Source organism: Quercus lobata, chromosome 2 (assembly GCF_001633185.2).
Source record: "Quercus lobata isolate SW786 chromosome 2, ValleyOak3.0 Primary Assembly, whole genome shotgun sequence".
NCBI lineage: Eukaryota > Viridiplantae > Streptophyta > Magnoliopsida > Fagales > Fagaceae > Quercus > Quercus lobata.
The window spans coordinates 72,242,070-72,261,335 of record NC_044905.1 but is presented as its reverse complement, the minus strand read 5'-3'; the positions used below and the strand labels follow the sequence as shown (position 1 = coordinate 72,261,335).

Below are 19,266 nucleotides of genomic sequence, written 5' to 3'. Positions count from 1 at the left end.
GTTTTGTCATGGAATAGCCAAAAGGGGAGATTGTAAGGTTGAATTTAATCAACCATTTTATTGGCTTCATTCTGTGCCAAATTTTCTTGTATTTCAGCATTTAGTAACCCTGTATTTAGGTGGGTTTGTTGTAAGGGTAATGAGTGAGATAGAGTGTTGATTGCTCAAGAGTGTGCAAGAAAACAGAGACTCGCGGCTTCTTCTCGCGAGTGGCTCGCAGCTTCAAGCCGCCAGACGCAGCACACGTGCCAAGCATGCCAGAAGGTGAACAGTCATGCTAGCTGGAGCACTACAGGACAAAACAGGACAACTGGCCATATGGTTATCTCGCAACTGGATCTCACGACTCAGTCAAGTCGCGAGGTCAAGCCGCGAGCCACCCCTGTTTTGAAAAACCTGATGTTTCACATTCCTCTCTCATCCTAATATATATACCCCTTATACCCATAAAAGAAAGAGAGCTTCCAAAGAGAATTTTAAGAGAGAAACCCTAAAGAAAAACAAGATTGATTCACTCACAATCTATACATTAGAGTCTCTTCAAATTCCTCAACTCTCTTCCTCTCCATTGTCAAATCCTTGAGAGGCATTTTACCAAACCTTGTTCTCACCATATTCATTACTGTGAGAGGGCTGTTTGGATTTCTAGGAAGCAGTTAGGAAGGAACCAATCTACATTGGTTGATGCTACGGTCTAGTAGCGGAATCCGGGAAGCTAGAAAAGAAAAAGGTTCGGCTCAACCTCGTTGGAGCAAGAAGCTTGGAGGGCTTAGGTGCACTGTGTAGATTAGGCTTGGAGGGTCTATTGCTGTCCATGTATCCTAACTATATTTTCTAGTGGATTGTTTACCGCTTGGAGGGCGGCGGAGAGGTTTTACACCGAGAGTTTCGGTTTCCTCTTCGATAACATATCGCGTGTTGTCTTTGTGTTTGCATCTTCCTTCCCTTTTATCTTTGCCTTTTTATCTGCTGTGGGTTGTGATTTTAATTTGGCTTAGATAGTTTTCCCAATTCCTTATTATAGCTTATGTTAATTTTCCGCACACTAGTTGTTTGACATAATGCTTGAATTGGTTAAGTTGTAATTTGGGGGTCTAAACGTTCAAGAGTGTTTATACACATATTTAAACTTTCAAGATGAAACTATAAATGTGTAATCATTATTTTATCAAAGAAAGACTTCCACGTTTTTTTGCATTTATAGCAAATAGTGCGACGTGATCCACCGATCAACCTATTACATGAGCTCACAGTTAAAAACTTTCAAATGGTACTACACCTTGATAAATTAAAATTAAAAAAGGCACCTTGATACTAAAAATATTACACATCATTTCTCACTATTTCACTCTTGCTTTATATTCATTTACACTTGCATTTGCCTACTCTTACATGCAAAACGCTTAAATATTCATTTGAGAACAATTTATTTAGTTTTTTACTAAAAGTGTTATAAATAAAAGCTATAAACAAACTAAATAAATTTATTATTTTCTTCTTGAAATTACTGTAGCCAAAAAAGAGAAGGGAGGGGGGGGGGGGGGTAGAATGGACCTACAATAAACAACAACAAAAAAAAGTAAGCAAAAATATGGAGGATAAGGCCTGCAAAGTAGTGATCATTTCTGACAAAAACAAGCTAAGGACCCACAGTAGTGCACTAAAAGTCCTTACCAAACGAAAACTTAAAAGGAGTCACATAACATGCAGGCAACAAATGTAACACGTGAGTTAGATGCGAGGATGGTTGTTGATCTTGTGGAGAAGGAGGTTGGGAACCCGAATGGTATCCATGTTATTGTGACTACGGCAGAGAATAACTGAAGGAAATCCTTCTAGTTAGAGTTCAACATTGCTAACACAAAGCTAATAAGTGTGCTAATGGACAAGCTAAAAGGAGAGCCCTTTTCTCCCAGGATTTTACCATCTTTATTGAGTCCTCTCGAATGTTGCTTTACTTCTTAGTTTAGATTCTGTCCGTACCTTGTATGATCGTCATGTTAACTCCTTTTTGGAGTTTGGTTAGTTGTTAATGTTATCCTCCTTTCTACCCAAAAAAAAAAATGTGCATGGTACTAGTTGACACTTACGGTGTAATGTTAACCTTTTCTTTTCTTTTCTTTTCTTTTTTATTTTTTATTTTGAAAGGTTAACCTTTTCCATATGGGATAATTTTTCAACCATACACGTGTTTGCTAACTTTATTTTTTATATATAATGAGCAAGGGTTATAACCTTTTCTAATATATATATTTTGCACAAGGTTTAGTTATAAAATTGATTGTAACCTTAACCTACAACTGTACTCAATATATTTTTATTGGAGATAAATTTTGACAAATCTACCATTAGATTACATCTTTTTCTTCTTATATCTTCCATACTTGCAAAATTTTTAGAAAATTAAAGATTAATAACTACATTTTCAATAAATCATTTAAATTGTAAGTTTTTATAGTTTAAAATTATGTATAAAATATAAGTGTATAGATCATATAGTAAATAATATTCAATTGACACAAAAGTTAATATATGTATTAAAAGTGTAAAGAACATGCAATTCAACGGTTAAATTTTCAAAATATATACTAATATTTATTTTATTGAGTAAGGTTGTAGCCTTAGGCTACAATTAGTTTTGTAGCTAAACTTTTTCCATATATTTTTAATGCCCTAATTTATGACCATACTAGTCCTCATTTTTGTTATTTAACTTGCATACACTTGTTGACACCCCATTTTGCAACTCGCATTTAACCTCACATGGAGGGTAAAAGGGTAATTTCACCTTGGAAATATGCATCTTGATTCTAGTCACTAGATCCTTAATCTCATTTCACCAAAATGATCTTGATGTTGTAACGATCAAATCAACTGGTCATAAACCCTAATCGGACCATCAGATTGAAAGTTATCATCAAATCAAGTTCTAATGGCCGAGATGCACTATCACAAATTGAGGTTGACTATATGTGATTATGAACAATTGATTTCAATTGGTTATAAGTATAATCAATTTGAGAACAATGATGTGTCATAATTTGATTTATTAGAACTACATTTTATGATAGGGGTGCACACACCTAATTAACTAGATAGTTAAACATTAATTATTCAATGAGTAATTTGTGCAATTATCTTTTAATTAGGGTAAATTTGGAACCAATTAAGTCTGAAATGGGAGTGATTGGAGCCATTTAATGTTAATTGGGAGCTAATTTTAGACCTATTAATGTTAATTGTGCTGTAATCATTTTCTAACAAATGACTTCTGCTCACCATTTCATCGATATCTCTCAAAATATTTTGAATCTGTGAATGAGGTTAATTTTCCCAAAAACTAGACATCTGGGGCTTCAATTTGAGCACAAGAACAAGACAATTCCGATCAGAATTGAGTCAGATATGATTATTCGAAGTTGGCTTTATAGGCTGTTACAGCAGTTACGGGAAAACTAAATTTTGGCTTGCTCCTCACTCCCACCAATCTTTCCATTTAATGCACCAGATTTCCCTTAAGGCTAAAATGAGGTCTAGGTTTATGATTCTTTGTCAACCCTCATTAAATGACCTTCCATTCACATTTCCTCTACCACTACTATATAAACCCCCCTCTTCTTCATTCAAGAAAACACACAAAAACCCCCTCTCTTCCCCTCTCTTGAGTTTTAGTGAAGTTGAGTAGTTTTGTCATATCTTGGTCTTCCTGAAACTCAAGGTATTGAGTGAGATTCACTCTTCCTCTCCTAACTCTTCTTTTCCTCTACCCTTAGGACCTCTACCAAAAGTCTTCTCCTCCACTATATGGATCTTGCATAAAGGTATAATCCATTTCCCTAACTTGTTTTTTGTGTTGCCATGATGAAAATTTAGGATTAAAGTATGATAGTAACTATTTAAATTCTATTGAATATGTTTGAATGTTCTTAAATGTTATGTGTTTTTCATATGTTCTTGGTTATTCATGACATGTTCATGCATAACACTAGTTTCGATCTTAAATTCACATCAAAAAACATGAAAAAAATATTTGTTTAATAATTCTTTTAAAATTTTAAATTTAGGATATCACCATCCATACACATTCACTAGAATTTATTTTTCAATCCAAATACAATGCTTAATAAATTGAATTAGGGTTTATCATATGCACACACATTAAATTCAACATGCAAATTGATTGATAACATATTGGATGATGTGATATGAATGTTGGCCACCGTAATCTAGAAGACCGGTTTCACCGGGCAAGGTGGGTGCCTAACACCTTCCCACCTTGTAACATGGCCTTCGAGCTTAGATAAAGGGTTAGTAGATCAAATGCTTATCCATGTAATTTTTTATTTTTAGATTGTAACTAGGAAATAAAGCCATGTATTTTATCTTAAATTGTATCTAAGACCAAAGCCATGTAATTTTCCTATGATCAATGTAAATTCAATTACAAATTAATAAAATGAGGAATTTTTCAATTTTGGTTTTCTTATTTATTCCAATAATTAAATAAGTGGCGACTCCATTGTAAAACCCTTAATCTAAAGGGGAAAATATAACTAGTCGAACCTCCATTTTGAGACACAATAATGCGACTCCACCCATTCACATGGGTTTGGCCCAACATCCTATAAAAAAGGGGGCTGGGGGGCGCAGTCTCTCATAACACACACCAAGAATATTTGAGTTGTGTCTCCCCTTGAGTTTAGAGACGTTTGAGAGAAAGAAATGATTTGGGTTGAGTTGTTAGCTATTGTGAATGTTGAGTAAAAATGAATATTTTAATTGTTTTATTGAATTTTTTATTCCAATTAATTCTTTTGCTAATGAACAGTAGGCCATCAAACCAAGAGAGTTATGTGTTGTTTGGCTCTAAAAATGATGTATTCATTTTTCATTTTCATTTTTGTGTATTCATTTTCTGAATTTATATATGATAAAGGACCCATTTTTACATTCATTTCTGTCTAGCACTTGTTCCCTAATTTTTTTTTTTTCACTTATTAAAAAAAAAAAAAAAAAACTTTTCCCACTTTCACTAGTCTATTAGAATTCTAAATAGAATCAACATTTCTCTTTTCCCAAGTTCCACCCACGTAAAGAACCAAACATTTCATCCATTTAATGAAATTGTGTTCCACTCATTTTCAGTTTTATTATGAGAATGATGTGTATTCATTTTTAGAGAAAATGAAAACCTTGAAAAGTTGTATTCAGTTTTTGTATTCAAATCCAGTTTTTGGAGTACAGAAAATGAAAACGAAGTACAAAAAACACAACTAAACCAGTTTTTTGTGGATTGAAAATGAATACTAAAAAGTGAAAACAACATTTTTTGTTTTCTCTAAATCAAACAGCCTTTTAATTATTAACAAACAATTTTTTGCTAATAAACTGTAACTTAAAGAGTTTTACCCTCCAAATTAAAGAGAATTTTGGTTTTAGAGTGTTTATTGGAGATGCACCAAAGTCCTTAATCAAATTTCTGATACTGTTTCATCACTTCAAATCTATAAATAGCCCTCAGCTATAGGTCCCTAAGAGCATCACCAATAGGCTCTCTAAAGCCAAATATGGAGAGCAAACACACAAAAAACCCCCTCCAACAGCCTCTCCATCTCCAATTTTTTTTTTAAAATTTGCTACAGTAGCTCTCTTAACATGGAGAGCACTGTAGCAATTACTAAAGCACCTTTAAACAATATTCTCCCTTAAAATAATCTTTCTCATAAGCCTAATGAAATCTAAACAGTAAAATAAAACTAATCAAACCAGAACAAAAAAAAAAAAATGTAGAACGCCGATCTATGTAGAACGCCAATCTCCACTTCTTTGCCGGTGATCTATGTGTGTATGTGAGAGAATTTGTTTGTGTGAGAGAGAGAGAGAAATAAAGAGAGAGCTTCTTGAATGCTCTGGAGTAGACAAAGTGCGAGAGAAGAAAAGTGAAGATTGAGATAAGGGAAAGGTGTGGAGGAGAAAAAAAAGAGGGAAAAAGAAGTGTTGGTTTTTAGACCCCTTAAACAATTGATTAAACCTAGGTAATTAGCCAAGTTGTTACTTAGTCCAATTAAACAAGTCTAGGTTATCACAATATAAAAGATCAAATCATGCAAAGCAACGGAAAATAAATAACACAAGATATGATCACCTAGGAAACCAAACCGGTAAAAACCTAGGGAGGATTTGACCTAGCTATCCTCAAGGTAAACTTGAATCCACTATCTTGAAAGAATCGAAATTCATACAATAAGACTTACAAGCCCCCACGCTCGACTTCTTATTGCTACCAACCAGTAGAACTTACTGACACGACCACGTGCAAGCTCCGAATCCACGGACTCCTTCTTTCTTGGATTCACCACCAGATACAAGCACACCCGCTTGTGTTTTCTTTAAATTTCAATGGCAGCAACTGAATTGATCATCAAGGCGTAGATAAATCTTCTCCTTGAAAACCCTAAGTTTGTGTAAAGGAAAGCTCCTCTAGATCTCACAAGAGATTTACACAAACCGCAAATATGAGCAACACTAAAACGTGGCTAGGGTTTGCCTTTTATACTTAGGACAAATAAGAAACCCTAAAAACGTTTTAAAACAACTAGGGCTGAGTTGGACGAATCTGCAGAAAAGCATTCTGCCCAGGCTGAAAGGCACAATGCTTCCTGCTTTAACTCGATTCCAACTTTACATAAAATCACAACTTTGAGCTAGACTTAAATACTTCTAAACACATTGTTTTGATCATAGTTTGCCAACAATACACATTAGAGTTCTAAATACATAAAATCCTAAACTTTAAAACCTAACAAGAAGAAGAAAAGAAACTTGTGGATAAAAAAAAAAAAAGATAAGGGAAAAATAAAATAAAGAATAAGAAATTAAAATTGAAAAATGCTACTACAATGTTTTTACAATATTTTCAAAATAAATCTTAAGTGGTGAGTTGTTACTAACTAATAATGATGCAAAAAATATATTTAAGTGGTGTGTTCAAATTAAAATCAGTAATAACTTACCACATATAATTTATTATGAAAATATTGTAAAATGTTAAGAACGTAACACTTTTCATTAAAATTAGATAAATGAAAGAAGATTGAAAAAGAAATATTAAAAAAAGAACGAATAAATATTATTTAAATGTAATAGAGAAAAGGATAAAGAATATGTTGGAAAGTGTATTTGAAAAAGTAAGTAGATAAAAGGTAAAATGAATTGTACACTCTATACAGTACAAAAATTTGAAGAGGCGGTTGGAGATGCTATAAGCACCAAATTCCTCTCTCTCTCTCTCTCTCTCTCTCTCTCTCTCTCTCTCTCTCTCTCTCTCTCTCTCTCTCTCTCTCTCTCTAACCTGGCATTTAACCTTGCATTGCCAATGTGGCCATCGATGGCTGGTTTGGGTTCTTTGAAGAAATTAGAAACTACCATTTTTGGAGCAAGTCGGACAGTCTCATCTCTAAGAAATGAGAATAAGAGTTTGAGGCTTACCATTAGATGTTGGAAAGGTTCTGTTCCACCAACTACAATTACTGATAAAACTACTAGCACAGACCCAATCGCGGATGCAATAGCTGCAACTAGCAAAATAACAAGAAAAGACTTCCCTACCGAGTTCAAGTTTGGTTGCTCCACTTCTGCTTTTCAGGTCTCTCTCTCTTATAAACACGCATACATTCATTTATATAGAATATGTGTTTTGCATATATAACTGACATGTAATGAAATGGTTCAGACAGAAGGAAAAGGTGACGAAGGAGGGAGAGGACCAGTGACCTGGGATAGTTATATTGAAGATGATGATGGAATCACAGACGTTGCAGTCGATTCATACAATCGGTACAAAGTATATATGAATATTGCTACATAGTTCTTAATAAATGATATAAAACAAATTCTACAAAAGATTTTTTTTTTTTTTTTTTTTAGACGGTATTTCTACACGGGATGGAAGTACAAAAAGCAATATATAGAGCACACAACTCCTGTGCATATAGGTCCATTTGGGTAGTGCGGCTACGTCCGCGTTTTGGGCCTTTTTTTTTTTTTTTTTTTAAGTCCAGCACGTTATGCACTGTTCATGACCATGATCAGTGATTTTAGGCCAATGAACAATGCTGAACAGTAATAAATAGTAAAAAAAATTATTTTTTTATTGTTTTCAATTTTCAGTTTTCAGTAAAATAAATTGTATCCAAACGCACACATACTGTCAGTAGCAAAGCCACGTTAGGGCAGGGGGCCTTGGCCCCATAGCTTTTTGAAAATTTCAGTTACAACCTTAATAAAATGATAAAATATAACTAAATTTTATGTAAATTCAATTTGTGGCCCCTCCTAGAATTTGAGGAATAAAAAATCTAGCCCATTCCTTTGCTCAATAGCTCCTCCATTTTTTTTTTTTTTGGGTAAATTAGCCCCTCAAATCAAAACACCAAAAATATCCATAACAAATCCCCAAACTTGAAATTTATCAGTTGAAGACTATCAGTTTGGTTACTTAAAAAAAAAAAAAAAACCTGGATAAAATGAAAAAAAATCCCTTCTCCACACTTCAACGATAGTCTTCAACTGATAGTCTTCAACTGATAGTCTCCAATAAATCTCTCTTCCCTTTTCTCTCTGTTTTGCTTTGTTATCTGCTGAGATTTCCCCTGTTTGGTAAAGTCACTCTATTTTGTTGAAATAATGTTTAATTTGTTAGTGCTTGCACATGACACCACTGCATCAGTTCATGTTTGATTGATAGCTGGCACCTTTTTCTTAAATTTTATATTATATATTTTTTATGAATATTTTTTGTTATATTTAGGGTGTGTTTGGATACCGTCTATTTTACTGAAAATTGTAAACAATAAAAAAATAATTTATAGATTACTATTCACACCGAAAACACTGTTCATTTGCCTATTTGCACTATTCATGATAAAATAAAAAAACGCAGACGTGATCAGCCAAAAACGCCAATCCAAACGCTACCTTAGTATACGTTTGGACAGTTTTTTGTGTGTCCAAACGTCCAGTGTTTCCCTAGGGTTTTTTTTTTTTTTTAATTTTTTTATTGAGACCCGCATTTCTTTTTGACTTTGTCTGTCAATGCACTGTTCACACCAGTAAAATAAGCGGTGGACAATGCACACTAGTGGGTCCCGTGTACTGTTGACGGGACCCACAAACCTCTTTTTTCAACAACTTTTTCATTAAAAATGCGTCTCACAGTATTATTTACACATTTAAAAATTATTTTGCTACAGTGTTTTCAATTTTCAGTTTTCAGCAAAATAAGCGATATCCAAATGGACCCTTAATTTGATAACAATGGTTACTGTTTATATTCATTGATCCTCTTTTAAAATATGCTTATATTTGACAAAGTAGTATGTGTAATTTTGCTCCAAAAAAAAAAAGTAGTATGTGTAATTATTGAATGATTGTTTAATTGTGTATAAAACAAATAGGCCACTATAAAATTTAATTCAAGATCAATTATAAGTAGTTTTAGAACCATAAAAAAACTAACATATTTTTTTTTTTTTTTACTTAAGAATTTTGTCAATTGTTATATTTAGCTTGGCCCCCCTAAAACAGTTTCCTGGCTCCACCATACAGTACACAACTCATGTGCATATACAGTTCAAAAGTTTGACATCATTTCTAGGAAATTGTTGGGTACTCGGATAGCATTGTTCATCACATTTCTTTTAGACATCACTACTCCTTACTTTTGGAGTACCCAATTTAGAAAGTTATTGGGTACTCAATAGTATTGCTCATCACATTTCTTATACATATCACTACTCATTAATGAAGTATCCAATAAATTTCTCTCATTTCTAGAAAGTTATTGATCAATACTCAATAGTATTGTTCATCACATTTCTTTTACATATCATGGATCATTGTTCTCAGAGTACCTAATAAATTTTTTTTAGTGGATCAAATGAAAATGTGAATCTATTATTTATCCTGGGAAAGGGATAGAGACATTTTACCTTTTATAAATATAGGAATGATAGTGTTACTCAAAGGAAAAAAAAAAATATATATATATATATATATATATTATCTTTATTTAAATGGGCCCATTACATAATTCAAATTGATATTATAAATGTAATTGTGTATTTAATTAATATCACATTACCTGAATAGATCTAAATTCTCCACTGCTTGTTTGCCTCAAGAAGACAAGAACACGCAGACAAAAATCCTAGCAACCCACGGTCATCTAATCAACAACAAACCATGGTGACCAAGCTGGCAGGAACAACCCAGGATGACTGACCTTCAATTTGTTGCTCAGCATGGACTAATCATCTACACTATTTTGGTTCCTATGTTTATTTTGTGTAACCAATAAAAATCTCACCCATAAAAAAACCCCACATCTACCCGATCGAGAGACAAACAGTCCTCTCTCTTTCACAGGGTTCACAGTTGAGCCACTCCAAATCTCGTCTCCTCCGTCTACAACCTTACAACTTCAAACCTAGCCAGCCAACAATCCCAACCACAGTAGCAAGACACTTGAATCAAAACCCCAAAACATCAAGTACCTGGGACTCAATCTAGAGAAGAAACGAGTGGGTTAATGGGTCTGTGGGTTGTGGCCTTGGAGGGTGAGCTTGGCTTTTGAGGGTTGCTTTAAAATTTTAATTAAAGTGCATTTTAAAATATTAAGCATGTTTTTTACTCTCTTTTTTATATTTATAAACGGGTTATATATGGAGAGATTTGTTGTTACAAGTGTTTTAGTACTTGATAAATTTGGCATTTTTATTCTAAACTTATCAATTATGTTTTTACTAATCATGGTTAAACTTTTATAAGGAGACAAATTTAAAATATTTCGTTACTAATATAAATGGAGGGTGATGAGTTTTAATTTCTTCAAATCTCAAGGGAGGGGAGTGTTTTTTTCCTTCAAGATTGGCATGGAGTGTCATTCATCCAAACCTCAAGTGAAGGGGGTATAATTACCCCTAAATGTTTTTATAACATTAGCATTTTTATCTTTATTTATTTATATTTTTTATGTTTTGAGAGAAGAGAGACATAAAATGAGCATAGAAATACATATTTACTCTTATTTTTAACAAATGTGGGTTACAAAAGACTAACTGAAGTGAACTCATGTGAATATAATGTAATTTGCCCTAGAATCTTTAAAGGAAAATACCTAATTGAATCCTGAATCTCAAATTAGGAAAATATTCTTATGCATTGGTAGGATTGTTGATCTGCTTTATAACAATAATAAAGCTTTAGAAACAATAAAAACATAATAATAATAATAACTACAGGGGAAAATTGTCTCTCTTCATGGATCAAAGTTTTTGTTGCAACCTAAAGTCATAAAGGAAAATGTTAAAGATATTACGAATTTTACTACTTAACTTTTATATATTGATAAGATAATAAATGTGATTGGTGCTTTCCAACATTATTATAAATGATTATTAGAAATCTTGATAAAAAGAAATTAATGTTTGAGTTTTATTTTTGTGATTGATGACACATTAGATTGTAAAAGTTATATAGTAAAATTTATAATATTTCTAGGATTATATTTGGAAAATAAGTTTGTAACACAACACTATATCAAAAGGAATTTAAAAAAGGGTTAAAGCCCTGAATTTCAATATTCATCCCAAACCCTTAAAAAAAATGTTCCTTTGCTTCTCTATGTTAGGTTCTAAATGTTTTGAACAATTGGCAAATCGTGAACACTAATTTGTCTAGATATAGATCTTAGAGTCTATAGGTATTATTAGACAATGTTCAAGATGATTCAAATCAAGATTCAAGAACATACAAGCTACAAGAAGAAGATTTTATAATTTGTCTGGTTTGATCGATCGAAAGACAGGCTCGATCGATCGAAAGTCGTATCTGCAGATTTTTAATTAAGCCCACACAGCAGTTCAAGCTCATTTAGGATTAGGGTTTCTAATCTACTTCTCCCAGTATATAAAGGAAACTCTAAGCACGTTTTTATGTGGCTTTTTAGAGAGAAAAGAGTGTGCCTCTTTTGTATTTAGGGTTTTATTCCTAAAAAGCTCTCTTATGTCTTCTATCGGTGCTATTCCTTGAAAAATCTCAAGATCTGGTATTGTAGAAGTTGTTGCCTTCTCTTGTCATCAAAGGTGTTGATGATCTAAACCTTCAAGGGTGGTCTTGGAGTCACAAACAGGAGAGTTTGTGTTGCTAAACCTTTGAGTGGGATCTCAAAGTCACAAACGGGGGTGTTTGTGTTTTGCAAAGGTCAAAGAAAGAAGGAGTCCGTGGATTCGGAGCTTGCACGTAGTCGTGTCAGTAAGTTCTACTGGTTGATAGCAATAAGAAGTCGAGCGTGGGGGCTTGTAAGTCTTATTGTATGAACTTCTAGTGGATTTGCTTTTTACCTTGAGGATAGCTAGGTTAAATCCTACCCAGGTTTTTTACCGGTTTGGTTTTCTTGGGTTATCGTATCGTTGTGTTATTTATTTTTCCGCTACTTTGCATGATATGATTGTTTGATTGTAATAACCTAGACTTGTTTAATTGGACTAAGTAACAACTTAGCTAATTACCTAGGTTAATCCAATTGTGTTTTAAGGGGTCTAAAAATATCACTTTAAATTGTTAAAAGGTTAAGGTTACACCTTCTAGTCTTAAAGCTTTAAAAAAATAATCTTATTTCATTCCTAAATTGTTGAAAGAAAAATCTTTTTTTTTTTGTTCTTATATTTTTGCCCTGAAGCTAGTGAAAAAAATAATTTCAATCTTAAAAGAAAGTGTAATGCTTTCAATAATTTCAATTTTTTTTTTTTTTTTTGAGAAGGAATAGTTAAAAAATTGAAAATTAACTTTTTAAAGTTTATGGATAAAATACAAACTTTATGCAAACAGGTCAATATTTTTGCCAAATAAATACTACTTCCTTCTTGTCACTAATTTGTAACTAAAAAAAAGGTAGTACTTTTTTCTTTCTTTATTTTTCTAACTGGCTCGCAACACAGGATGACGTGCAAGTGCTAAGTAGATATGGGGGCAGACACTTACAGATTCTCCATTTCGTGGTCAAGAATTCTGCTTGGTATTTTTTTTTCTTCTAAACAACCCAACCTCAAACAAGCCAACTATTTCGGAAAATAATAAATTTACGTACTTTTTCATAATCAACTTGCAGATGGGGACCATAGATGGTGGAATAAACCATGAGGGAATCAATTTCTACAACAATCTTATAAATGAACTTATAAAAAATGGTATGAATCAATTTACTTTTCAACCCTACTTGTGCTTAATTCATGATGAAAGGACAATAAGTTTTTGTTCCTAAAGTTTCAAACCAGTTTTCTTTTCAATTGCTCAAAAAATGAGCTAGACTCTGAATTTCCCATGTAGGGATAGCCCCATTTGTGACACTGTTCCACTTCGATTTACCTCAAGCACTGGGAGACAAATACAATGGCTTCTGGAGCAGCCAGATTGTGTAGGTTCAAGTTCTTCCAGTATTTGATGTCTTATTTTAATCACTATAACTATCAAAGTTTCCTGAGATATTAATCAATGTAGCTGGTTGCCACCATACTATTGATAGGGATGATTTTAAAGCCTATGCCAATGTTTGTTTCCAATATTTTGGTAACCGAGTGAAGTATTGGACTACTATCATTGAGCCACAAGTCTTGGCACCGTACGGTATACAGTCGATACGACCAACCTACTCCAAAATGCTGCAACAGATCCATTCCTTTGCGCCCATCACATTATATTAGCCCATGCCACAGCTGTAAAACTCTACAGAGACACATACCAGGTGAAATCTAATTAAATCATCATCTTCTTCTTTTCGTTTTGCAGCATTTTACACTAGGCCAATCATAAGCTGACACCCATTTTGCTTTAGAATAACTAGTTTTGCATTTTTATTTCTATACAACATTATTTATATAATTTAAGTTTTTTTTTTCTTGTTAATAGTCAACCCAAGCAGGAGAAATCGGCATTTCGATACAGGCAGAATGGTTTTTGCCTGCTTCAGATACAATTCAGGATCAAGATGCAGCCCGGAGAGCACTTGACTTCTTCGTTGGATGGTTAGAAAATTTATCTTTGTCAATAAAACACATACATAATCAAATCCTTTTGAGTACAAAATTATGTCCAATTTCTTTTTCTTTTCTTTTTTCTATTGTATGTACAGGTTTTTGGAACCATTAGTGTTTGGAGATTACCCATTCATCATGAAGGCTTTGGTAAGGGATGGACTTCCAGAATTCACAGATGACGAGAAGACTTTAATTAAAGGATCCTTCGACTTTATTGGTATCAATTATTATACATCTAGATACGCAACTGCCGTAACATTTGATAAAGATGCAACCTTTTCTGCCTATTCTGACTATCAGTTTGCTACAGTCTCAGGTAAACTTTTGTGGTTTCATTTGCAAAATAGCTTAATTTAGCATGCAATTGAATTTAGCCTAAATCTGGTTTTGATAGTTAGGAATATCTAATCCACCTTTCCTGTTTGTTGCATTTGTCACAGCTGAGAATAAAGATGGGGAATACATTGGTGCAGCGGTAAGACTGTTTTGTTTTAAATCTATCGTTTACACATTGATTAAACCCAATGACTTTAAGACATCGACTAAGAACATGATATTTCATTGTTAACCTAGACACCAGGCAGCACTAAAATTTGTATCTATCCACAAGGGTTATCTGATGTATTGGTTTATATGTCGAATAAGTACAACAATCCTAAGTTCTTTGTTACTGAGAATGGTTTGTAATTTAATTAAAATAGTTCTTCTTTTTCATACTCATAAAGCAAAAAAACACATCACAAAATCCTTTTTTTTTTATCTTGATATGATTGTATATGCCTTGGAACAGGATATCCGGAAAAACGAGATGATACTATTGCAGTAGAGACTGCATTACAAGACGATGTTTGGATTCAGCATATTCTTGGCCATCTTTATGCCATTTCAGTAGCCATGAAGTATGTTCTTGAGTGTTACCTACTAATTTTGTTCCGCTTTATAATCCGCCAATCGCAACTAATTAATTGTCACATATTCTTTTGATGGCACCAATATTATGCATAAATAAGATCATAAAAAAAATTTGTCCCAACAAACAAAGTCATAAGGATTGTTTGTTGTTTGAGTGCAGGCAGGGAGCAGACGTAAATGGATACTTCATGTGGGCTTTAATGGACTGCATGGAAATGGGGTCAGGCTACACAGTGTGGTACAGGCTTGCTTACACTGATTACCTCAACAACTTGGAAAGAATCCTCAAGAAGTCTGCAAAATGGCTCAAGCTCTTCTTGGCTAGCTAATTAGCCGATATATCATATATATGCAGAGTTGCAGACCAATGTGACAATTAGTTCCAACTTTCTTAGTAGAATAAATTTGAACCTTATCGCTTTTGGAGTATTCCAAGCACCGTGGTTTGAGATGCGGCTAAAACCGAGACTAGTTCTCTTTGAATTTATGTTTTGTAATAATGTGGATTCAGTCTCGTTGGTCATCTTCTTCATTGCGTATTGTACTTAGTATTGTACTTCCACTTGCAATTCCTGATCAGCTATGAAAATAATCCATGCTTCTTCATGGTTCTGGCATGGTCATTGTGTTAGAATTATGTGCCCTCAAAAATAATATTATGCATTTTTATTTGATTATAAATTATATTTTCACATGTGTGAGAGACACGCCCTTCAAAAAAAGAGATTCAGGTGGGCACCTCTCTTTTTAGGTAAGTGGTATGGAGTCGCCACTTATTTTTTTTATTAAAAAAAAAATACTAATTACAAAATACATGACTGAATAGTTCCATTCATTAATTGAATAAAAATTACATATCTGGAAAATTGAAAAGTTACATAGCTTTGGGTCCTAGTTACAATCTACCAAATATTTACATGGCTTGATGTCCTAGTTACATTCTACCCAAAACAAACAAACATAAGGCTAGATCTACTAAACCAAAAAAACTAAATCAGGAGGGTAGGTTATGAAATGGAAAGGTGTTAGGCACCCATTCCATCTAGACCAAGTCTGGCCTTCTAGACTCTTGTGACCAATGTACTATACTATGCATGTCATGAATGATATGTACATGTGAATAAAAAATTAAATCACACAAAATTATTTATAAATGAAGTCTCTTCTTTTGTTAATGAATGTTCAAATAGTGTGTAAAACACCTTGAATGTTTAGACCCACAAATTACAAATTATCAATTCAAGCTTATTATCAAATAATGTATATGCAGAATATGAAAATAAGCTAATACAGAATTGATAAAACAATCTAAACCAAATAAAATCACAACCACAGCAGAAATTAAATGACAGAAATTAAGGGAAGAGAGATGCAAACACAAAGACAACACAGCAATGTGTTATCAAAGAGGAAACCGAAAACCTCGGCGTAAAACCTCTCCGCCGTCCTCCAAGCAGTCAATAATCCACTAGAGAATGAAGTTAGGATACATGAACAGCAGAATACTCTCCAAGCCTAATCTACCCAGTGTACCTAAACCCTCCAAGCTTCTTGCTCCAACAAGGTTACGCCAAACCTTTGTCTTCTCTAACTTACCGGATCCCGCTATAGCCCATAGCATCAACCAATATCAATTGATCCCTTTCTAACTACTTCCCAAGTACCAAATAGCCTCCTCACAGATATGGGTATGGTGAGAAAAGGTTTTGGCTAATATACCTCTCAAGGATGTAAGGAAAGGGTAAAAGTAGAGGAATTTGGAGAATCAAAGGATGAAGACTGTGGATGAGTCAATCTTGTTTTTCTCTAGGGTTTCTCTCTCAAAATTCTCTCTATAAGCTCTCTACAATACGTGGGTATAAGGGGTATTTATACTGGTGTGTGTTTGGAATGCGAAAGGTCAGTTTTTCCCAAACAGAGTGGTCTGGAAACTTGATTGAGTCGCGAGTTAACTGCCTGGCCAGACTAGAAGTTTTGTCCTATAATGCTCCAGCTAGCATGACTCTTCCACTCCTCTGCATGCTTTACACGTGTGCCAGCTTTGGCGACTTGCCTACCACGAGCCAGTCGCGAGATCCAATCGCGAGGCCCTGCTGAGTGCACACTCTTGAGCTTTTTTTCACACTCTCTCACACACTACCCTTACATGAATCTCATCTAAATACAAGGTTTCTAAATGTTGAATTATAAGCAAATTTGATACGGAATAAAGCCAACAAGATGGTTGATTAAATTCAACCTTACAGTTAAAAAAAAATCAGATCTGTTTTCAGTGTTAAAAAAAAAAAATGATTTTGTTTTGTCAAAATATCAGATCTGCTTTATGGGATGTAAAAAAATGGTTTTTGATGAAAAAAATTCAGATTTGTTTTGTTATATGAAAGAAAAGTGATTTTTGATGACAAAAATTCAAATCTGTATCATTATATATTATAAAAAATATTTTCTAAGAAGAAAACTTCACTCATAATCTAAACTTATGCAATCATGAATTAAAATAAACACAAACATAGCAATACATAATCTCTTTCTTTATTTCAACAATTTGCATGTATTATGAAAATCAGATTTGAGAAAAATTTAGATCTGCATCTCATAAAGATGCAAATTTCTTTTTCTTTGAGAAAACTCAGATTTACATCTTAAGAAAGATGCAAATCAGTTTTTGTATTGAGAAAAAATTCAAATCTACATCTTATAAAGATGCAAATCTGTTTTGTTTTAAGAAAAATTCAGATCTACATCTTATAAAAATGTAGATTTGTTTTGTTTTAAGAAAAATTCAAATCTACATCTTATAAAGATGCAAATCTGTTTTGTTTTAAGAAAATAATTGTTTACATTCAAATTTATTGATATTCAAGAAAAAGATTATAACAATCATATAGAAAATATCATGCTTTAAACAAAAAGACAATTAACAATTCATAGATATTTGAAAAAGAAAGATATATAATACACATCATCACATCACAAGAAAAGGGTGAAGGAAACAACCTCTTGCATGAGCACACTTTGTTCTTGAGAGGATGTTTTAGGGTTCAAAGAAATTTGTTCAATTCTCTTTGAAACCTAAAAACCCTAATTTTGCAACAACACTCAAAGAAAGGATCAAAAAATATGTGTGGGTTGAGAGTAAAAAATGTATGCCTCTCAGAGCGTGGAAAAAATGTATTGAATTATGAGGTTCAGTCTCTATTTATAGAGCTCAGAGGACTCTAAAAAATAGGTATGGACAATTAGGGTTTGAATCCGGATGCATCCTTTTACAAAAAGGTTGAAAAGGGTGTGCCTTATCATCACCTGAAGGCCATTGGCCCAAAGCCCACATGATGGCAATTCGGCACTTTTAGAGTGCCGTTCGGCACTCCAAAAGTGCCGAATTGGCTCTTGGAGGCCGAATGCACTTTCGTGTTCGAGTGCCATTCGGTCTCTCCTTCTAGGGTTTTTTGGCTGATCCTTGTACCTAGACGCATTTTCATCCTCCGTCTATGATTTTCTATCTCTTTTCTGGATAATTCAGGCTATTTAAGAATAATTATCTTGAAGACAAATACCTTAAAATAAATCTTGATAAAGTTCAGATTATCCACAATTTTATTGTTATCCAATCATCCCTTTTATTCCCACGCATGCATCCCTATTTTAAACAATAATTATTAACCAATCACAAAATTATTTAATTAATTTTAATTGTTTAACCAATCAGAATTAATTTAAATTGATCATGTGTGGTCGATTCTACCTAGACACAATACATGTTGACCGTGCAAACTTGATCATGCGATATCTTTTAATCCAATGGTCCGATCTAGAAACCGGACACACCGTTGCGACCGTTAGAACCTCAAGATCATTTTTATGATATGCAATGAATAAATTGATGCATGCAATGCAAGAACAGATTGATGAATGTGATGCAAGAAATATTTTTTGGGTACATGGATGGTCACTCCAGTCATCTTCCTTAATTAAATCATGAGTGCAAAATCGAGTGTCTACAACGTGCATAATTACTATGGGTATTTTTTATTGTTTAAATGTGGCATGTGATTTCACCTCTATAGAAAAATCATGTTAATGGTTAAAGGAACCAAAAACATGAAGTAATGATTTTTCATAAATTATTAAATTGTTTTAGGGTACGGATATTAATTGAATATCACCATTAAAGCTTACAACTGCTTAGTAGAGCTTACGCTTTGGTTGTATGGACGGAGTTGTGAGAACTACAATAAGAGTCTAAAAATGAAGCAAAATT

At 33.4% G+C, this 19,266-nt stretch overlaps 1 pseudogene; it reads left to right on the top strand.

Annotated features, from left to right (window-relative positions):
- The first annotated feature begins 7,387 nt into the window (after positions 1–7,387).
- LOC115970111 lies at positions 7,388–15,455 on the top strand (annotated as a pseudogene).
- The last annotated feature ends 3,811 nt before the right edge of the window (positions 15,456–19,266 follow it).